This window comes from Urocampus carinirostris, chromosome 1 (assembly GCF_059441175.1).
Source record: "Urocampus carinirostris isolate Australia breed hairy pipefish chromosome 1, RoL_Ucar_1.0, whole genome shotgun sequence".
NCBI lineage: Eukaryota > Metazoa > Chordata > Actinopteri > Syngnathiformes > Syngnathidae > Urocampus > Urocampus carinirostris.
The window spans coordinates 16,008,362-16,024,014 of NC_142349.1; the positions used below are offsets into that span (position 1 = coordinate 16,008,362).

The following is a 15,653-nucleotide window of genomic DNA, read 5'->3' on the forward strand; positions in this document are numbered from 1 at the left end:
TGAAGTTGGGCTTTCAATTGAATCTAAGAGATGTATTCCTCCTAGGAGAGCTGAAAAAAAGTCCTTGTCCGAAAGGCAAGTATCCTCGCAGATATGCTCAAGACAGTTAGAAAATGTTCGTACCATTGTGTCTAACGCTAGTTGACGTCAAAGACGTTGAAGACGATTATCTGCCCACCATTCTTCTGATCAGAATTTGTGCTCACGTTGTTATGTGGAATTTGTGGATAGGGCTGAGGTAATTCAGGAATCAGACTGGCGCACCACGCTCGAAAACGCCTTGAGCAAGCATCAAGCTGACCTCTACAACAAGTACAGCGACAGGTTAAACATTGTCAACTTAACTTGGCTCACTTTGTTTTTTTATTTTTGCAATCCGGAGATGGAATAAGAGCTTGCTCTGTCCACTCCACGCATCGGCCCGGTATTGCAGTACCTCCGGGAACGGTGCATTCGCAATGATTGCAGCAAGGTTTTAGGGCTAGGACCTTAGCTTGGCCTTTTGGCTGAGAGTAAGTGTCCCGGCTCCTAGGCTTTGTAGCGTACTATGAACTGACCGATAACGGATAATGGATAATGAATAACGAAGATAGAACAATAACCCTTAAAAACCCCAAAACCCCATGTAGATATCAAATAAACACACATAAAAGAAAAATAACATATTTTAAGTTTAAATAGTGAAAACAAAGTATCAAAGATGAGGGGTGAGATGACACGACAAAAATGAAGGCAAACATGTCAAGTCAAGTCAAGTCATTTTTATTTGTATAGCCCTAAATCACGAAGAGTCTCAAAGGGCTTCACAGATTATTACACTATATTACACAGACTATTATTCAGCCGACGAGAAGAGTATGTTATTCATATGCTATGGAGTAAAAGTGAGTTTTAAGTTTAGATTTAAACATTTCCACTGAGGTTGCAGATTGGATCTCAGGGGGAAGAGCATTCCACAGCACCGGTGCCCGGATGGAGAACGCTCTCGAACCAGCAGAACACTTCTTGGCTCTTGGGATCACCAGAAGTTCGGCACTCTCAGATCGTAGGCTTCGGACCGGGACGTAGGGGCAAATCAGATCTGAAAGATAAGAGGGAGCAAGTCCATGTATGATTTTGTACAATACTAAGAGAACCTTGAAATCACATCTATGGCTAACTGGGAGCCAATGCAGGTTAGCCAAAATCGGTGTTATGTGATCGTACTTTTTTGTCCTAGTTAAAAGCCTCGCTGCGGCATTTTGTACCAGCTGAAGTGACTTGATTCTAGACTTCGGGAGACCAGATGTAATTTTGTCAAACATGATTATACTATATTTCGCACGTTTGATTATTTCTCTTCTGTGATGATGAGATGTGAGTAACGATTATCAAAATGTCCTCTTATAAAATCTGATTACATGACAATAATGTCAAGAGTGTTCTGGTTGTTAAGTGGACAGGACCAAGGTAAGCTTTTTTCTGTCTTTCTTTTTTTTTCCTTCTGCTCTGTCAATTGTTAATCAAAGCTGTAGATTTTCAACTTTTGTAAACATTGCATTTGATAACCAGTGAAAAAAGGCAATAAATAGATCTTTGTGTACATGTAAACTATATTGTTCAGTACTCCATATGGCATAGGTTCAATGAAAGGAAAACAAGTTATAGCCATTTTCCATGCTAAATTGCTTTGTCTGTGTTTTTGTTTTCTTGTCAATTTGAATGCAGTCGAAGGCTTTCCTGGAGCACATACATTGTCGATGTGGCTCAACACTAGAGGAGAGATCAGGCCTAAAAAAATCCAGCCCGACCCACGGGTTGAAGCCGACCCAGTCGAGGCCGGCCCTTTAACTTTTGGCTTTTAGCTGACAGTGCCCCCTAGGAGCACGCAGAGGAGCGTGAGCGAGCCATTGAGAGAGGGGGACGGAATCGCAACAGGGGGACTGGATCCATCGCGCAGATCTTCGCAAAGAAGAAAAAACAAAATACAATGATAAAGGGATAGATACAAATTTAAAAAGACACAAAGAGAGAAACCCAGCCCAGCTCGATTCTGAATGTAATGATTGACAATTTGGGCCTGGCGTCGACTGAATATCAGCTCGTGCTCGGGACGAGCTCGGAATTAAAGTCTTACCTCTACTCAGCGCAGATCGGCCTCTTGTACAAACCTTTTTTCAAAAGCACTTAATTTCTCAAAAAGTTGCAGTGAGATCTGTTTATGTTGTTATTGTGAATTGCGCATTTAATATTTGAAAGTTTCCTTTTGTCATTTGCTGCTGATTGGGTTGATTGTGAAAGGCGACAAGAGCAATAAAGGAAGAAGTCACGTGGAAAATCATTGTATTTAATTGTCAGCTCACATCGACTTTTGAGACGTTGTAATTGCGCCGAGCCAAAATGTGTCCTTGATGAGGGTTTTGGATTACATGTACTGCCACCAGGGTCTATTGCGCTGACTCCTAAAAAATTTGCTTCATTGCTCTCATTGATGGAAAAAAGAGCAGCGCACAATGAAGAGTGTCATTGTTCTTTTTCCTTTTCTCTCTTCAATGACTTGACCATTCATGAGGAAAAATGGAACAACATAACTAGCAATGTTGTTGCACCAACATATTTTATCTTCCAGTCAATGCACTCAGTTCCAGGTGACATAATAGTGTTGTATAATAACAGCCTGACAATGCACGCATTTCCTCACAGACAGCTCCTTTGGGAGATCGTCATGGAACGACATTAGCATTGGTCTTCATTGCAAGTAGTGATGCTAACTATGCTATCGAAGCGGGACTGCATGGAACACTTGATGTGGGACCCCCGCCCCACAAACCCTTTGCCTATTCCCTCACTTGACTCATTTCTTCCTTCATCAAATCAATGACATCCATCTATGGGCTGTGACATTACAGAGAAAAAGAACAGGGGATGGCAGAGTTGTAGAAGTAAAGGGGGTGGGAGAGATTGAGACATCAGGGGCAAGCACAAGAGATTAAAAGAAATGGGTGAGCGGGGTTGGGGGTCTTGGAATAAGATTGAGAGAGAGCGGAGTGAAACAGGGAGCAAGTGACGTGTGAACGACTCTGTCAATGTCACGAGGCGACATTGAGGTGGCCCCAGACATGGGTGAAGGAGCGGTGTAGAAGCTTTGACAGTGGCCTACTCGTGTGACGCGGGGAAAACCTTCTCCTTGAAAGAAAAACCTCAATAATTCAAAGGGGAGGTGGAGCGGAAGGCTGTGGTCCCTGACGGATTTCTGTCGGTCTATTCAGAGTTTTACCAGAACTAAGGGCAGAAATGACAGCAAAACTTTAAAAAATTCAGGAAAGGTTTAATGGAAACAAACTATGAAACATTTCAAAAACAATAGCTATGCTGTATGAGAATTCTAAAAAAGACTTTGAAATATATATATATATATATATATATATATATATATATATATATATATATATATATATCTCCCACATTCCAAAAACATGCATTTCAGGTGAATTGGCCGGTCCAAATTGTCCATAGGTGTGAATGAGTGATTGAGTTGTCTGTCCCTGTGTGCCCTGCAATTGGCTGGCAACCATTTTAGGGTGTCCCCTGCCCACTGCCCGGAGATGGCTGGGATGGGCTCCAGCCCCCCCGCGACCCTAATGAGGATAAGCGGTACGGCTGATGAGATGAGATGAGAATACTACAAAAACCTTATATATATATATATATATATATATATATATATATATATATATATATGTAACCGCGCTATACGTGTCCCACCAAAGATCCACATTCACGCTGGACTGGATGATGAGGTTTTTATTATTACAGTTCTGCAAATGGATGAGTCACAACATTAGCTTTTTCTGCTGGGTTTGATCTCTTTGATCTCTTTGTAGTACTCTGGTTAAACTGACAACAAAGCATATCAAAGAGCTTTCTTTTCACTTTACAGAAAATACATTTTAGAATATCACAATACATTTTTACATCTTTACATTTTAACAAGATACTTTTAACAAGAGATCGTATAGTGGATTTTTAACGTTTACAATGAATTCAACATGTTTTTCTTTAGTCTGAATTTTAACCAACATCATCCTTTTTTAATGTATATGAAAAAATAGGAATAAAAACAATAATGAGTATAAAAATGGGTACAATTTACCTGCAAATGGATGAGTCACAACATTAGCTTTTTCTGCTGGGTTTGATCTCTTTGATCTCTACAAGGGGAATTAATATTTAGTAAAACAGAAACAAAACGAAAATAAATCAAAACAGCTTGACAATATCAATCACATTACTATGCATGGTGAGAGATTTGTCAGCTGGGGTTATAATGTTTAAAATTAACTTATTTTGTGGAGCACCAAAAGATATGTCTTACCTTTGTAGTACTCTGGTTAAACTGACAAAACCCCGCCTCCTGGTCACATGTTAGAAGCCAAAACCAAACCCCACCCCATACCAGCAGATGGCACTGTTGGACTCAGCATTGCAGTACATTTACCAAAAACTATACACATATTTTAGCAGGAATTTCAATAAAATAAAAGTTATTATTACACCCGTTACATATATATATATATATATATATATATATATATATATATATATATATATATATATATATATATATATATATATATATATATATATGTGCTGGAGCCCATCCCAGCAATCTTCGGGCAGTGGGTAGGGGACACCCTGAACTGGTTGCCAGCCAAACGCAGGGCTATATATATCTCATCTCATCTCATTCTCATCTCATTAGCTACACCGCTTATCCTCAGTAGGTATATATACGTATATATACATATGTACACATCTTCTCCTGGTTGAAGGCTACAGTCACTGTTTGAGTGACTGCAAAAGTTGCACTGATTAGAAGTGTATATCATAATAGTATATATACATACACATTTACCTACATACAAACATACAACTAGACCTCTCTGCTTCTCGTTACTGTGCCATATTAATACATAAATCTAATTCACCAGTAAGTATTTACAGTCATTCTCCTTTGTAACCACTAAGCAACGCATATTTGCACCCTTTCTTGAACTGATGGGTGTTTTGACTTTTCTTCAGGTACGCATTTGGTTTGTTCCGTAGTTTTACACTAGTTATAGATATAGAAAAACTTCTCAATGTTGTTCTTACATTTACGATTTTGAAGTTATTTCTCCCCCTAAACTGATAGCTTCCCTCTTGATTACTAATATGTTCTGAATATTTTCTGGCAATAACCTGTGTATTGCCTTGTACATGATAATTGCTGTTTGATATGAGGCGATGTCAGGAAATTTCAACAGTTTTGATTGTATAAAAAGTGGATTAGTGTGTTCAGCTGAGTAAAAATAAAAAAGAGCTTCACAGTGAGTGAAGCGTCAACAAGAGGGCATATTTAAATAGGTCCCATTGCGGCTGTGCAAAGTGTCTTCCTGGGAGCAACAATTCCATTTTAGAAAATTTGGGAATGTGAAAATGTTGTTGAGTGGGATGACAACAATAGCAGCTGAGCTAATTAGAAGATGACATAGGCATTAAGCGACAAGATAATCTCTGTCATTTCTCCAAACTCTAATTTGAATTAAGATATTCATTTATGTGAAGAATTGTATTCATTTTCTCTATCTTGCTCATGCACGCCAAAAAATCCCCTTTGTCCCACTAAAAGCCTGATAGCACTGCATGTAATGTGTGAAGAAGGGACTGTAGTGCATTCTGCTGGAGGAAAGCATACACAGCAGGTCAATAACCCACCCTAATGACAAACCACGACTTAATCAAGAAAAATAATGTTTCTGTAATTCAATAAATGTTAGGAATATGCAGTTTGAAACAGAGAATATATCCATTGTTTTATCAAACCAAAAACAAAGTGACCAGCAAAATATATTATAAAGAGTTTAAATGACCCACAGTTATCTTTTTAAATTCTTAGAATTCTGTGACCCAATGAAAAAGTGTCAGAGACACACTTTTGGGTCCCGGCCGACCAGTTGAGAAACATCAATTAAATGCACTAAGAAATTATACTGAGGTGATGATCAGTTGATCACTGTAACAATGTGCAAATGAGAATATTTTCACGCAATTTTTAAATTGTCATAAAATTATATGGATATAATTTAGTAGACATTCAAAATATAGAGAGAACACATCATTGAATTTTGAACTTGCAAGGGGAACAGGGGAGGACTGTACAAAAAATGCTATTGATGAAATTAAAAACAGAATCAACTTTTCATAAGTAAATAGACTTTTATGATGTCAATACAACGCAAAGTAGGATCTGGACCATGATTGGCAGTTGATAGTGGTGAGTTTGAAAAAAAAACTTCGAGATTTATGAGCAGTAACCTTAATACAGACATGTCAAACATATGGCTGACTTGGTATGTCAACAAAATAAGCGAGTCTCTCGGTCAATTTTATCAAAAGTTATGATTTATTTTCAATAAATGCATTCCAAATGCTCTCTCCGGCCACGAGATGGCAGTGTTGAATTTGTATTGTGTGGTAAGTTGTTTCAGGTGTAAAGCATTATTCAATTGTTAAAACACATTCAATGACAAGCATTGAAATAGTTTCCAACTCTCTGTGAAAAAAGGGGTGTGTTTCAAAAAGACCCCTTGTCAACTGTGATTATAATATGTAGGGATGGTTACTAATGTGGGCTGAAGAATAATCATGGGGGGAAAGGCAAAAAATTTGGAGTTCTGATCTGGCCTGCCGCAGAAAAGATATTCTGGATCTGGCCCCAGAACCAAACAGAGTTTTACATTCCTTGCCTTAAAGTAAGATGTATTGTTTTTTATACAGTAATTGTATCGATCTTTTTAACATGACAAATAAAAAACCTAAGAAAAATATTCATCCAAAAATGCATATTGTTATTGAAAAGGAAAAGCACACTAACATTTTTCACACAGACTCATTTTGCAATATTTCTAAGGATTTTTGCAAGGGTATACTTTTTGTAGTGTTGATAATCCCCCCTGCAAAATATATGTAAAACAATGCTAAATACTCGCTAAATAACGATACCCAAAATATTAAGTCAGAGAGTTTTCATTTATCTGTGGAGGCATGCAGACATTTTATGATCATTTGGCACCTATAAACCCAATCGCGCCCGCATAACATTTATTCTGTACACGCTTACAAATGATGGCAATCAATTTCAAGTGTCTTTCAAAACAATATGAAGTACATCAGTCTGTGATTATTAACTTAGTGGTGCTGAATGGGTCCAGAGGGGCACACTTTTAGACAAATGGCTTTCTGGAATCCACATTAGACGCAGGGATCATTGTATCGCCATGTGGAAGTGATGGCACTGTTAGCATTTTGCGGTGTCTTCAAATATCGCCTCTGCAGACAAATGTCATATGTAGACCATAACAAAAACATTACGGCTATCAATTTGTTTTATGAACTCGTTTTGTAGCTCATCTCCACATCCATATATATTGTTAATACAGGAATTAACGAGAACATTATTTCTTTGTGTACAATACGTAAACAAAAAATGCCTACATTAGATCTGTATCAGAATATCTTCACTAACTGCTTACAAGCTTGTTAGTAATTCCAACATATTTAAAGATGTGCGTACATAAATGCTATAAATTTAAAAACTAGACGCAGTTATTTAAAATATTTGATTTGTTTGAATTGCATGACATTTTTAGGACGTACAACACTCGAGCCACAGTACTGTGTATATACCGGTGGGGGGCCGTGTTTTTCACACCTGGGCCTTCAGTGATGTCCTTTAGTGATGTGTCGTTCGTGAACAAACCAGCTCTCTTGGAAGTAAATGACGAGCGGGCTCCCCACCAATCAAGAGCCGATTCACTTCGAGACGCTTTTTTTCCCTTGTCAAGTCAAGTCAAGTCACATTTATTTGTGTAGGACTGCACAAGTTACAATTGCACCATCCCCTGATCTTAAACCAACATGCGGGCAAGGAAAAACTCAAAACCTCAGGAAAAATGAAACCTTGAGAAGGGGCCTCACTAGTGGTAATCCCCCTTCCAGGATGACCAGGGTGGAATATATTTAGGATTAGGTAACAGTTCACAGAACATAGTAAACATAAATAAATTAAAACAATTGGTAATATGTTGAAATTTGTCCAAAAAGTCCATGACATCAACAACGCAGTTTCCCATTTCTGCCGGATGATTGATGCAGGCGATGACATGCTTCAGTTCAGGTCGCTGGTCCACTGACTTATCGTGAGTTGTGATTGGTTAATATGCATGCCTTTTTTGAGGATTTAACGCCGTTGACTTTAAATTAGTTGAGTATAAAAAAGGTTAGAATTGTATTTTATCTTTTGTTGTATGTGTGTAAACATCTTTTTTTCTTTGTTTTTCGGGAATAATGTGTAATACATAAAAAATGTAAAGTTTATTCTTGTATTTCATACTTATTTGTTGTTGCACAAATAAAGTCAATATTACAATTAGCATTTTGTTATGTGTTTTTCAGAGATTCTGTGTTGCTTGACATCAAACGTGCTTAGTATAAAAAAACTTCAAAGTTTAAATCAGATAAAAGTTCACTGTAGAGTGAAAAAATAAATGCTAATATATTTAAATAGAATAATAGAGTTTAGACTTACCCTCCCTATGATGTTTCCTTACCTCTGCAAGAAGGCCTTGATGACTCCAACTCAAAATATGATTAGCTCAATCATCAGCTATATCCAACACAGATCTTATATCTTACAGCCTTCAGAAATCATTGTGAAGGCCTCTGGGCAGATTCCTGACCCTGGCAACCAGAAATGGCTGAGTTGTGATTAAATTAGCGCTTAAATATGAAACACACTTCTGGAAGGAAGCAGCACAACCAAAGGGGGAAGCAATGATGAAACGAAGGTGACGGACAATTTGGAATTAACTAATACATTTTCATGGACAATATATAAGTGCATGACATGGTTCAGATATTTTTAGGCCAGTATAGAAGGTCTTTCAGGCACTGGGATATAATGTAGTTATCTATTTAGTCCATTTTTCAACTGGAATAATTCACTCGAGGTAGGGATCTTGCTGTCTTCCTTCTGCTCAAGCTGCCAGATTTGCATTTAAGAGGTCTACAAAGCAGTCGGACTCAATTTTGAATTCCTACATTCCCTCAGTCATGGCAAGTGACGGGGTTGTTTTGGCGTTATTGCCCAAGGCGAGGAGAAGTTCTCCACGTGGATAAAAGCTCCGACAGGGCAGAACTTTTACGGTTTCCTCCTCATAGAGCCTTTCAGCACCGCAGGCCCCAAACAGAAGCAAGTCATGTACAAAGTTTAGTTATAGGAGATATTACAATGAGCAGCTGGCGCTCCTCCTAAGCCTTTGCAAAAGCCTGGCACGTGTAGGAAATCAAATGTGTTGCATTTTGCAGAGTCAAACTTGTATTAACCATCCTAGACAAGATATAAAAAAGTTAACATTTATTGTAACTTGGGAAATGCAAAAACATATGTCTTCAACCTTTAACCTCATAAACTGGTCACCTTTCATTAATGTTTCAGGATTGTTGTCTGCTTGTGCAAAATCTCATAGCTGCTGGCCTCCGACTTGCCGGGTGTCGCTTTTCTTAACTGAGGCTGAAAGCACCGACAAGGGTCCCGTTACCAAAAAAAAATGGAACATTTTGCCTTGATGTCATATGAACTGGGAGGAACGACACTTAACTCTTTCCTTTGGGACTCCTAGTAGTCAAAACCCTTCCTCGACATTTGATCAAGGCAAAGTGAATGTAAAAACGGAAACGGTATTTACGGAGGATTTAGCTTCCCGTGTAGTTTGAATACGAGACTGATCAGTCCCAAAGATCTTACATGAGGGCAGTTGTTTCTAAGAGGCATACAATTTCTGTCATACAATAATATAAACCTGAAAAGTTTTCTTTTTCTTTCTTACACATAGCTTTGGTTCACAGTTAAGTAAAATATTTGTAACTATGTAAGATCCTCGAAGTAGCCTCGCCCTTTCATAAACGCCCCCAAGGGTCAAATTTACTTCAAGATCGTGTCCTTACCGATTGATAGTATACAACTGTTACAAAATAACAACTATAAATCTACAACTAAAAACACAGAACACGGAATTGCAGTTGAATAGATGCTCTTTATTGTAATTATACAAAAGTACTACTAAATAGGAGGGCTTCTCCTTTCTGTGTAAGAGAGCAATTTAGAGAACGGCTGGTTAGCTGCACACCAGCATCTGGTATCCTTGGATTGAGCCATGTCATTGTGATAATTAGAATTCAACCGTCCCGGATGTAGCAGTTTACCATGAGGAGTAACTCTAGATTATCTGTTTTATAGGTAATGGATCTGGCGTTGGTGCGATACAGTGTCGGCAGGGTATATCTCTTGAGAGCTGTGAGTCGTGGCAGTAGGCTGGACCTGCAGTACCGCTATTGCCTTTTCGACAAACGCTGCCTCAATCGCTTCCCGAACCCGATAATAATCCAAGGAGCACTCGCTGATGATCGCCTCGTTATAGCATTTGCTGTCTGCTACAGAAGACAATGTATTATACTGTCACAGTCCTGAAGTTAGGTTTGATTTTCTCTCTCCTCCTCTCGCTTGCCCTTAACCTTTTTAGTCACTCCAAATGAGGTCTCACTTGACCGGATTACTCTCTAATCACACCTTTACCGCTTCTCTGTTTAAACACTGTTTTATCAGTTCGGTGCTAGTTCGTAGCCTGTTTTGTCACAGGCTTGGTTTCCTCCAGTGTACCGAACCCTTGCCTCCTTCCCTGTATGGCCTGCTGAACATTTGGACTGGCACCTTTGCTGATCCCCTAACCCTTGCCTGCTTCTTGGACCACGACTGCTGCCTGATGGTGATTCAGAGACTTTTGCCGTGATACCTGATTCTGCATGGGCTAAATAAGACCACTGTACTAAGTGATTCTGCATTGTGCCTCTGCAACACCCTATGTGGCCCTGACAGTAGATATCAATAACAATCAAGACAATGCGATTGAAAATCCCAGAAGCAGTGAACCAGCGATAACCGAGGCGTGAAGTAGTGAGCGGTTACTGTATATTATAAGATATGATAAGATATTACTGAGAAAATACCTACAACTTTGCATACTGTGTTTTTCTCACTCAGTGCTGTAATGTATGACCAAATAAGTGAACTCCATGCATTTTGTTCTATATGTACAATTTCTGTGAGTGCAAAAGTAGCACACTTTAAAATATGTGCTCCAGAGAGATGTAGGAGACCAGATGCAATGCAACTGTGTTATTTCTACAAACACAAAACATGTTCCATCATTTTGCCTTAAGCCACCTTCTGGCTTATGCTGCCAGTGGGCCAGTGCATCATATTCAGAATGTTTGGGTCAGCAATTCGTGGAGTTTTATTTAAAATGTGGGAAGAAAAAAAATAACTTGCGGAATTTGCTGAGTTAGAGCTTCAACCTTAATTTTCAGCTTGTTGTTACACATTGCACCTGATGAGAATGTTTTTTTTTCTCTGCGCTGGAAATACATAACCGAGTCCTTTTAACATAGCTTACCATCAATAATTCACGAGGTGCATATAAAATGGGAATTAACAAACCTGGAAATTGCTTTCGGTCTGGAAAAAAAATACAAAAATACAAAAAACTATTGCATATATATATATATATATATATATATATATATATATATATATATATATATATATATATATATATATATATATATATATATTCAGTTTTTCATTCAGTGTGTTTAACATCTCATCTCTCATCTCATTAGCCGTACCGCTTATCCTCATTAGGGTCGCGGGGGGCTGGAGCCCATCCCAGCCATCTCCAGGCAGTGGGCAGGGGACACCCTGAACTGGTTGCCAGCCAATCGCAGGGCACACAGGGACAGACAACTCATTCGCTCATTCACACCTAGGGACAATTTGGACCGGCCAATTCACCTGAAATGCATGTTTTTGGAATGTGGGAGGAAACCGGAGTGCCCGGAAGAAAACCCACGCAAGCACGGGGAGAACATACAAACTCCGCACAGGAAGTCTGGAGCTGGATTTGAACCCACGACAGGTTCCCATGACATGAACTGTGCCGCACAAGCGCTAACCACTGTGCTGCCGTGCTGCCCCTTGTGTTTAACATAATAATGTAAATTTTATTTTTTATTGTTGAACAGAATAGTCAATTTTTTTAATTAATTTTGTTGTGAGTCTTTCAGAGATCCTCAGTTACTTGAAGTTTAACTTGCATAGTATAAAGAGTTCAAAGCTTAAAGGAACAAATAAATGCTTCTATAATTTAGTAAAATAATGGAATTTTTTTGTATTCTTTGTGTGCATAATGTTACATTAACATTGGTAACATATTCATTCAATTTCTCCTTTTTCCCACCTTGTTTTACTCTTTTGATTCTTTTATTTTTTAATATTTCGCTTCATTTGTTTATTTTTTGCTTTATTTCACCCTTTTTCAAGTAATAAGTAGTCTGAATAGATCCATCCATTCATCCATCCATTATCTGTGCCACTTACTCAGTAGGGTCACGGGGGTGCTGGAGCCCACTCTGGGGGACACTCTGAACTGGTTGCCAGCCAGTCACAGGATACACTAGATACACAGATATACTCCACTTCATTCACACTTTGGGACAATTGGACCAGCCAATCAACCTGACATGCATGTTTTTTGGAAAGCGTGAGGAAACCGGAGTGCCCAGAGGAACAGGGAGAACATGCAAACTCCGCACATGAAGGATAGTGGCTGGATTTGATCCCATGACCTTAGCTGCCGTGAAAATAGCCAGTCTAAAATTAACATGGCCAAAGACCTTAGAAAAGAGAGCATTCAGTCTCAGACGAGAGAGCATTCAGTCTCCATCCTGAGCGGCACTCTGCCCTGTGTTTGTCAGGAAGTTTTGAGACAGCTGGACTTGCACAGTGGTCATTGTTTAACAGCACACACAAAACAGTCGAACATGATGTCCGTACTCCATCTCTATGTGTGTGCAGGAAGATGTCTGCAGATCAAACAGGATAAGCCCCGGAAAGGCTGTTTGTGTGCAAATGCACGATTTGATCTCATCCAATGCAAACGCTGCATCAAAATTTGAAATCTGATGTTCAGTTTTAATCTTGCACTGGGTTCCAAATTATAAGGGGTATACATTTGGAGAGTAGAATAAGTAAGACATTGGGTAGGCAGTAATAAAAGGACACATCACTGAATAGTTGACAGTCTCTATTGTGTGTATTAATATCATTTTTTCTCATTATTTTGACAATGATTAATCATTAAGACTAATTAATTTGAAAATTTCCTGATAAGTTTATAGTTTGTTCCAGTGCCCGCGCACAGTCACACTCTGCCCACCCAAAGAAAACTAGATGTAATGGTGAGGCAAGTCTGAGAAAAAAAAAATGAAAAGAAAGAATAACAAATGAAAAACAAGTAAAATAAAAGGGAAAAAAAGAGAAAAAAATTGAAATAAATGAAGAAAGCAAGAAAAAAGTCAAAAGCGTGGGGGGTGGACAAAATAATGAATGACAAGAGGAAATCCAATAATAACGCAAGAATAATAAAAAAGAGGAAAAAGCAAGGACAAAGAAAAATCAAATTGGTCTTCCATCTTATTCTCTTTTTTAAGATGCCTGAATCAGACACAAAACATTATCTACACATGCCCTAATTTATTCAGGCAATGCAATGGACTACCGTAAATCCCGGACTATAAGCCGCTACTTTTTTTCCCAAATTTTCAACCCGGCGGCTTATTCAGAGATTTATGTAATTTTTTTAACGGCCGCCAGCAGCGCTCGAGTATGTAAGGTAAGATTTAGACCGGTGGAATATATGCACCGAGGAAGATCACATCTTCTGAGCGTAAACATACCCGCATCGTGCACATTGCACAAAATAAGGCTCATGACGCAGCTTCCAGGTCAAAAGCAAGTGGGTATATTGCTGGGGTGTATTGAAGCATGGGAGCGTGGGACGATGTCATCATAAAAAGGTTTCTTTCTGGCATTGAGAATGACAACTTAAATATCATTAACAAGGAGGAAGAAGCGGATGGTCTGCCGTGATCCTAATGTATATGGCATTCATTTCCTTAGCAGAATAACATGCAGGTATGCGAGCGTGTTGTTAGTAGCGTGAGGCTACCTCCCAAAGGCATGGTTTAGGATGAAAGTTATACTATTATTATTAAAGCTTTGAAAACTCTCTCGATGTACAGTCTTTCTTTGTAAATATGTGGAATATGTATTTGCAACTGTATATTTTTGTAATGTATTTTTTGTATTTATTTGAGACACTTATTCTGCACGAGCAAATTAAAAAAGAGGGGCGGAGCAGACGCGGGCTGATGGGAAAGTGGGGACCGGTAAAGGTGAGTTTTTGTGGACACGGCGAACAATAATGGATATATATTTTTCCCACCCTTACCTTTGGAAATATACACTTTTTTTCCTTGGATTACTATCAACGGGCACCTAGAATCTGCAGGTCTGCAACAAATTTTAAGTACCTATATCATTTTACGTTTATTTTGGCGGCTGTGATTTTTGGACTGTGTGCTTCAATGAAGGACATTCAGTTTCAATCGCGGGACTTGTAGTTAGGCTTGGATTAATTTCGTGTTTTTTTTTTATGTGGGTGCATGCGGCTTATATACAGGTGCGGCTTGTGTATGGACAAAATTGTTTTTCACCTTAAAATGTGATGGGTGCGGCTTATAATCAGGTGCGCTCTATGTGCGGAATTTACGGTATTTAGTACACGTATGCCATCTCACTCTTTCATATTAATAAAAATTGTTGCATAGCTGTCAACGGAAACATTTTCCTGGTACTTTATACTTTTCGAATCATTTCACGTTGTGTAAGCTGTATACCATTTTTTGGATTAGAAAAAAAAATAAATAAAATTGTTTTGTTTTTTTTTGTTAGAGCAATCTCGTCTTGCCCATTTCACTGGTAGCTGACGAAAACATCTATTGTTGTTTCATTAACCAGCAAATGTTGTCCTCAATTAAGCATTTATTTGCAAGATAAATAAACTTGATGTTCTTAATCGATCTCGTCTGTCTTACGGTGAGTGTCTAGGTTCCGCGTTGTGTTTGTAAGGTGTATTTTCGCTTAATAAGAAGAATTGCGATCATTAATAAAGGGAGCAATTAGCTAAGGTTGACAGGTATGCTTTCCAGAATCAGAATCACCTTTATTATTGTTCGATTGCTACAACAAAATTACAGTAGCGCTCCAGTTGGCAAAAGTATACAATAGAAACGTATAAAGTATTCACTTCTACAATAAAAACTATACACAAACAAGAGGAAGCACTTAGAACCAGGATATTGCACTTAGAACTGTAACAAATCGTAAATGGTCTGCATTTATATAGCGCTTTTCAAGTCACTGAAGACTTCCCAAAGCGCTTTACAATGTACTTCATGCTTACCCACTCACACACACACTCACACACCTATAGCGGTAACAGCAACTTTCGGTTTGCAACATACAGACGCTGCCCGACCTACGAACAAGTGAGGTTCCGGATAATCGTCCGTAAGTTGAATTTGTTCGTAAGTTGCTTCAGTGCTATATTTTGTAGGTTTATGGTTTATATGAGTATATTTAAGGCGTGTATAAGTAACCTGTATTATATTTACTA

The 15,653-nt window shown here is 38.5% G+C and overlaps 1 pseudogene; it reads left to right on the plus strand.

The window, feature by feature from the left end:
• Positions 1 to 340: 340 nt before the first annotated feature.
• On the plus strand, positions 341 to 458 carry LOC148373701 (U2 spliceosomal RNA; annotated as a pseudogene).
• Positions 459 to 15,653: the final 15,195 nt, after the last annotated feature.